We start from the raw sequence: 8675 nt of genomic DNA, 5'->3' as shown, positions 1-8675 counted from the left end.
TATCGTCTCCTATCCTCTATCCTATCCAATACACTATCCTATCTTCTATCGTCTCCTATCCGATCCTCTATCCTATGCTCGGTCCGATCCTATCCTGTATCCTATCGAATCCACTATCCTATCCTTTATCCGCTCCTATTATCTATCCTGTCCTATTCTCTATCCTATCTTATCCTCTCCCCTATCCTATCCTCTGTTGTATCCTATCCACTATCTTATCCTATCCTCTATCCTATCCTGTCCTCTATTCTATTCTATCCTCTATGTTATCCTATCCCCTATATTATCCTATCCTCTATCCTGCCCTATCCTCTATCCTATCTGATTCTCTATCCTATCATGTCCCATGTTCTATCCTATCCTCTATCTTATCCTATACTCTATCTTATTCTATCCTCTATCCTGCCCTACCCTCTATCCTATCTTATCCTCTCCCCTATCCTGTCCTCTGTTGTATCCTATCCACTATCTTATCCTATCCTCTATCCTATCCAATCCCCTATCCTATCCTCTATCCTAACCTATTCTCTATCCTATCCTCTATCCTATCCTATCCTCTATCGTCTCCTGTCCTCTATCCTATCCAATCCCCTATCCTATCCTCTATCGTCTCCTGTCCTCCGTCCTATCCAATCCCCTATCCTATCCTCTATCCTATCCGCTTTCCTATCCTATCCTCAATCTTATCCTATCCTCTAACCTATCCTCTTCTCTATCATATCCTATCCTCTATCCTACCCTATCCTCTATCCTATCTTATCCTCTATCCTATCCTCTATCCTACCCTATCCTCTATCGTCTCCTGTCCTCTATCCTATCCAATACCCTATCCAATCCTCTATCCTATCCTCTATCCTATCCTCTATCCTATCCTCTATCCTATCCCTTCCTATATCCTATCCTATACTCTATCCTCTCCTATCGTTTATACTATCCATTCCTCTATCGTTTCCTCTATCCTATCCTATCTTATATCGTATCCTATCCTCTATCCTATCCTATCCTCTATCCTATCCTATCCTCTATCCTATCCTATCCCCTACACTATCCTATCCCCTATCCTATCCTCTAACCTATCCTATCCTCTATCCTATCCTATCCCCTATCCTACCCTATCCTCTATCGTATCCTATCCTCTATCCTATCCAATCGTATATCCTATACTCTATCCTATCCTATCCTCTAACCTATCCTATCCTCTATCCTATCCTATTCTCTATCCTATCCTCTATCCTATTCTATCATCTATCGTGTCCTGTCCTCTATCCTATCCAATCCCCTATCCTATCCTCTATCCGATCCTATCCTGTATCCTATCCTATACTGTATCCTATTATATACTCTATCCTATCGTATCCTCTATCCTATCCTCTATCCTATTCTATCCTCTATCGTCTCCTGTCCTCTATCCTATCCAATCCCCTATCCTATCCTCTATCCGATCCTATCCTCTATCCGATCCTATCCTCTATCCTATTCTATCCTCTATAATATAGTATCCTCTGTCCTATAATATCATCTACCGTATCCTATTCTCTATCCTATCCTATCCTGTATCCTATACTATTTTAGGTGACGTGGGGTAAATGAAATGATATGTGACGCTATGGTTTCACGGGTAACAAAAAAATATAGTTTATTCACGAGAACTGGTTAACAATTAACAAATAATAAAGACTATAAAACACAACGAGAAAACTTGAGTCCATGAGAAAAATGCGAAGACCAAAATATACGGAAACTCTACGTAGCGTATAACAAAACCGTCGCGGGTGACTCAGACTAAAACTCTCTGGAGCTATCGTTCTCCGCGAGAGTCCAAAGCTTTCTGCGCTTCTCGTTTCTGAGGCGCGTTAAATAATGTCCCCGAAAAACCGTTAAAATAAGGAGAGGTTCTCCACCCCCACAAGGGCATGGAGAAAGTTTCCTCCCCCACACATTGCATTCGGGGACTTCACTCTTAAGGGTACTGTAACGGTCGAGCCGAGGTTCTGGCAATCGTCACTTAAATGACCAAGCCCTCAACCCGACCTCCCATGGTACGCACTTGAGAAGGATGGAATTTCCGCGTCCGAAAATTCCACGTTCCCACGCACCATGGTCGCCACAGTACCCCCTTACCAGTGAAAACGCCAGTTAGAACGAAAGAGAAAAAAAAAAACTAACTAGCTGACTGGTAATATTTACAAAGTAAGAGCGTTTTGCTATACACTAGCTTGCGCGTAGTCGCAAGTGCAAATCCGGCTCATTTACTTAAGGTACGCGCCTTAAATCTACGAAAGAAAAAAAAAAATATATATATATATATATACGGCAAGAAAGAAAAATTAATACGACTATACGCGTAAAAAGAAAAAAATTGGATACGTATAAAACACTAATGCTAACTGTACAATTTACCCCGGTAAGGATAAAAACAAAAATACATCTAGGACCTAAAATTACTATATACAAGATCTTGAAAAAATTAATACTACCTAGTACTACTATATACACAGTCTTACGACTATACATATCCATTTATTGCCGAAAAAAAATAATAAAGAAAAGTAATACATATACGCACTCGTACAAATATATACACGTGTTGCTCAAACACCGTCTAACGTAGGCCAGCCTGAAAACGATCAGGGAATCGAACTCTTCTACCTGACCGTCGTAAAACAGGTCTGTCCTCAGTACGGTGTGTTGCGGTCGTGTCGGTCGTACTGTGCGTTACTGTTGTATCGTCTGTCCATGTGCAAACGATAGTTTGCGGAGGGTTTTCGTCAATGTCATCGTTCAAAATGAAAGCCGGTTTCAACCTGTCTATTGAGACCCTGACTTCCTTGCCCTTGATGTCGATGACGAACGTTTTGTCTCCGCGTTTAACGACACGAAATGGCCCATCGTACGGCGGCTGTAACGGACTTTTAACCGCGTCGTGCCGCAAAAATATATAAGGGGACGTAGACAGTTCTTTAAAAACAAACGTCTTACGTGTACCGTGGCGCGTGGCTGGCGATGGCTTTAACTTCCGGAAACGTTGCCGAAGCCGACTCACAAAATCCGATTGTGAATCTTCCCGACCCGTGACAAAGAATTCTCCCGGAAGACGGATGCCCGAACCGTAAACCATTTCCGCGGAAGACGTTTTTAAGTCCTCTTTATGGGCTGTGCGAATACCGAGTAGGACAATTGGTAATATATCAACCCAACTATCCGTCTCGTGGCATTTAATCGCTGATTTCATTTGTCGGTGCAATCTCTCGACCATCCCATTAGCTTGAGGATGATAGGAGGTCGTACGGAGATGAGATGCACCGATCATACGCGATAGCTCATAAAATAACCGTGATTCGAACTGGCGTCCTTGATCAGTGGTTATTCTCAAAGGAACGCCAAAACGACTAATCCACGTGTTTATGAGTGCTCTCGCGACTGTTTCCGCGTCGATCTCCGCGATAGGTATGGCTTCCGGCCAGCGCGAGAACCGATCGATACACGTAAGACAATATCTAAATCCCTGAGACATCGGTATTGGTCCTACAATATCAATATGGATATGTTCGAATCTGCCGGAAGGATTGTCAAAGTTGCCGACGGGGGCTGCGACATGTCGAGTGACTTTTGATCGCTGGCATGAAATGCAATGCCGTGCCCAGTCTCGGCAATCTTTATTTATTGAAGGCCATACAAAACGTTCTGTTATTAATTTCTGTGTTGCCCGAACCCCAGGATGAGAGAGTCCGTGCAACGAATTAAAAACTGCTCGTCGTAATGGCGTCGGAACAAAGGGTCTCACAGTTTCGTCAGTCGAGTCACAGTACAAACTAACATTGAAACCGGGGAAAAACGTCTTCTTTAAACAAAGAGCAGAAGAGTTCGATTCCAAGATCCCTTTCAGTTCTGGGTCGTTTTCTTGTGCTTGTGCCAGTGTGGTATGATCGGGAGCTACGGCTATTACTTCGACACGCGATAATGCATCGGCCACAATGTTATCCGACCCCTTAACATGCCTAATGTGGTATCACGTATAATTAATTATTTATTTAAGGAACCGAAAGAAATAAACTTAAGTATACAATAGATGCGCGCTTAGCTACTAACTGTTAATCTAAACTACGCGATGACAACTATACAACTAAAACCCTCAACTTCCTACAACTTACTCTACAACTTTCGGACACGACTCTCAGACAACGACTACTGCTACGACTCACTCATCCCTCATCTCGCAAGACTCGGTTCATCCCCACGCTCGCCCCTTCCGGAGTTTTCACCATGCCCAAATATGGGCATGAACATCGTCAATGGGCCGAAGGCCCATCGTCGCTCGCAATCTAACGCTGGTCACTGTCGCTTTCCCTTTTTATGGCCTTTTTCCGGCCTTCGCTGCATGCCTGTTCTAAAGTGTCTCTAAAGTCTACACCTAAAGTCTATATCCTAAAACTATGTACCGGGTGCCCGCATATTCCCGATACCACACTCGGCCGTCCTGACATCACATCTGACCTCAGATGTTCTCGCGATCACTGTTGTCACTACTCTCACTGACACTATCAGTTTCTTCGCCGCTGGTCCACAACTTCATGTGATCGGCCGCTGTAGATGTTGCTAGTGGTCCTTCATGTTCTCCAACTTTCTCGACCATGTACCGATCGCCACGTAAAACAGCAGTTACACGGTACGGTCCCAAGAATTTTGGGCAGAACTTTAGTCCTGGTCCGCCTTGAGTCCTTCTGATTGCCACTAGGTCTTCCTCGCTGTACGTTGTTGCTTTCTTGCGTTTCTTGTTAAAATCCTTCCTATTTTGCGCCTGCGTTCGAGAAATATTCTCCCTCGCTACTGCTCGCAACTGATTCCGTTCCTCTTCAAACATCATGATCCATTCTTCTTCGATCATCTGGCGGATTTGTGGATTCTCACGCATTTTCATATGTGTTCCAAACAACAACTGAAACGGCGTAGCCTTCGTACTTCTACTCGGTGTAGCATTCAAATATTTTTGTGCTACGTTAAGGTGTCTATACCATTGCTCGGGGTTTGGTGCAGATAATTTTGTTAGCAGAGGTATTAGCGAACGGTTCACCCTCTCAATTTGACCATTAGCCCGCGGGATTCCCGTTGTTATTAATACATGCTGTATGTTCTCGTCTTGACAGTAGCCTTCAAACACTGCGGAGGTGAAAGCTGTTCCCCGGTCGGAAATAATTCTCCTCGGATTTCCGAAGTTAACGGATTGGTTTTTGAGACGGGTGACTACTTCTGCCGAGCTTGTGGACTTTGTAGCATACAACCAAACAAATTTGGAGAACGCGTCAACAACTGCAAAAATATGTTTGTAGCTTTTCTTCGTCGAAGCTAGCGGTCCGAGATGATCGACATGGTAGGTGTCGAAAGGGACCTCCCCTTTGTCGATGGTGTGCAACATGCCTTCTGGTTTCCCATGTTTTCTCTCCGCGAGAATACAGTTGACGCAATTACGCACTACTTTTTCTACTATATGGCGCATTCCTTTAAACCAATAGTCCCTTCTTACGAGAGCTTCTGTTTTTGTTACGCCAAAGTGACCGCGCTCGTGCGCTTGTCGAACGATTTGAATACGCATCGATCTTGGTACAACTACTAGTAGTATATCACCGGCTTCTTTGTATAACAGCTCATTTCTTAATCTGTACCCCTCTGCTTCGTGGCGCCCAATGTCGTCTCGGAGTTGTCGTAATTCATCGTCTTGTACCTGCGCGCGTTTCAGCCTTGCAATAATGCCTCTTGCGTCCTCTTCTATCGCCATTACCGCAGGTAACGGATGTCGGCTCAGGGCATCGACGTGCCGCATGCTACTACCTGACCTATGTTCGACTTGGTAATCAAACTCTTCTAAAAGAAGGGCCCACCTCGCCACCCGTACACAAAGGTCCTTCTTCCTCATTGTGAGCGCAAATGCTTGACAGTCCGTTATGATTTTAAACGCTACCCCTAATAAATAAACTCGAAATTTTTTCAACGCCTTAATTATTGCTAACACTTCGAGCTCGTAGCTCGCATACTTTTCTTCCGCCACCGAAGTTTTCCCGCTCGCGAAATATATTGGATGAAACGCTCCGTCCACACTATCGCGCTGCAATAAAATAGCGCCATACCCCATACTACACGCGTCCGTATGTAATTGTGTCTCTGCACCTACATTATATAATCGCAACACTGGTTTATTACTTAACGCTACTTTCAACTTTTGAAACGCTTCACGTTCGCTGGACTCAAACTTGAAACCGACATCTTTTCGTAACAAATTCGTTAAAGGTCTCGCAATTATCGAATAATTATATATAAACTTCCTAAAATATCCCGTTAGGCCTAGAAAACTTTGAACATCCTTTACCGACCGTGGTTCCGAGAATTTCGTGACCGCTTTGGATTTGTATTCTGACGGCTGTATACTTCCACCTTCGACAATATGACCTAAATATTCTATTCTAGTTTGCAAGAAACGACATTTCTCCCAGTTTATCAACAACCCATATGCGGCGGCAATCTGTAAAACTAATTCGATCCTTTTGATCCCTTGTGAGAAATCAATGGATGGCACAATCAAATCATCCATATATGTTAATACGACTTTCTCAGCTATTAGGTCTTTGAACACTGCATTTATAAACTTTTGAAATACGGCTGGGGAATTGCATAAACCAAAAGGAACTTTTAAAAATTCGTAATGCCCGGTTGGAACGATAAACGCTGTATACTTTATGCTACTTTCTTCTATTGGGACATGGAAAAATCCGTTTCGAAGGTCCAACGTACTAAATATTTTTGCGTCCTGCAACAAATCCAACTGGTCCTCGATGAGCGGCAGCGGGTACCGATCTTTTACGACTTTTCTATTCAGTTGCCTATAATCTACGCAAATTCTAGTGGCACCGTTCTTTTTCCTAACTAACACAATCGGACTCGCATAATCTGACTCAGACGCTCTTACAATACCGTTCTTCATCCATTCCGCAATTTGTTTATCTACTTCTACTTTGTCCTGGGGTGATAGTCTCCTCGGTCTTTGATAGACTGGAACACTGTCCTGGAGAATTAAATTCATCTTAACATTAACTTCGCGCGTTTTATGCGGTTCATAATTATTTATTAAATTCTCTATTTTTTGTCTATGATCGGCACCCGTGATATAAGATAAATCTACTCTATTGCATTCCATTTCTATGTCAATCTTTAAAACTTCTGAAGCTTCGTCATGCCGACTACTTTCAACTTTATGGATAGAAATGTCCCCCTCTCTCATGCAAACTTCAACGCTGTTCAAGAAATCTGTGCCGATAATCAGTGGATGCTGAGTTAGTGTGTCAGAGACTACATGTATTGTCATGGAATAAAGTTCATGGTCTATTTTTACGTTTGCTACGAATTCTCCAAGAGTGTAATTGCAGTCTACTCCAACACCACGGAATTTAACAACTCTATCTCCTAATTTAGGTGCACCGACCATAACGTACTGATCCGCTCGCATTAAAGTTAAATCACTACCGGTATCTATCAAAGCAGCCAACTTACAATTGGAAATTTCCACCTCCTTGCAGCGCTTTGGTTGTAAATCTCGCGACGTACTATACGCACTCTTCGGCGACTCGGCTGTTCCACTGCAGCGTGGAGCGATGTGTCCGTACTGTCCGCACTTGAAACATTTGAATCCTTTGTTTTTTCCAGGACACCCTGCACTTAAATGATTCTTGTCACCGCACAGAAAACACCGCCGCACAGCTTCTTGTGTCGTGTTGCTCCGCCCGCTGGTCTTCTGCTGCCTTTCATCGCTTCGTCTGCTTTTCACCTTTGCGTTCTCCTTCATCGTTTCGTACAGTTGAAACTTTTCTTTCAACTCCCGAACATTCCTAGCGCCGTACAGAATCGTCTTATTCACCTCCTCATCTTGAACACCGTCGATGATGTATTTTATCACGGCCACGTCTTCTATAGCAGCTTGCTTGGCAATATCGAACATTTTGTAAACGTACTCCTGATACGTTTCGGTTGCCCTTTTGCTTCGACGAGACAACTCCTTGTGGATCTTATACGCGTCCACCATTCTTCCAAACTCTTCAATCAAGGCTCTCCTCATTGAATACCAACTACTGCTACATTTCTCATAGTTTATGAACAGTTTCGCCGAACCACGCAGCAGTCGTTTCGCATAAATTATTCGTTGCACATCGGCCCAATCGCACAATTTGGCCATGTCTTCGAACTCTTGGATCCACTGGCGAACGTCCACCTGGTCGTCACCGCTAAACGTGCTCAGAGCCTCCTCAACATCTCTAAACGTTAAGAGATGCGTACGGTTATTCCCAGCTCTACTACGAGGCTGGACAACACTTTCCGCTTCGCTTTCCTCTTCTTCTTCTTCCGCATCGTCCTCTCCGTGTTGTATTTCGAACCTTATAGCGGCTCTCAATCGTTCTTGCAACTCCGCCTTATTCCCGCTACTCTTCAGCTTCCGTTGCTTCAATTCCTGCCTTAGCTCCGCCAACTTCATTGCGTCAATGCGCATCAACTTTATATTGCCGGCAAGATTGTTAGCTTCGACTATGGTGTCGTCTGGACCTGGTTCCCCAGTGTTCATTTTGAGGTTTAATGCGACTTTCACAACACAACCGCGCAACAGCTATTTTCCACCGAGTCTTTCTCAATCAATC

This window comes from Halictus rubicundus, unplaced genomic scaffold (genome assembly GCF_050948215.1).
Source record: "Halictus rubicundus isolate RS-2024b unplaced genomic scaffold, iyHalRubi1_principal scaffold0020, whole genome shotgun sequence".
Taxonomy (NCBI): domain Eukaryota; kingdom Metazoa; phylum Arthropoda; class Insecta; order Hymenoptera; family Halictidae; genus Halictus; species Halictus rubicundus.
This window is presented reverse-complemented; position numbering follows the sequence as displayed.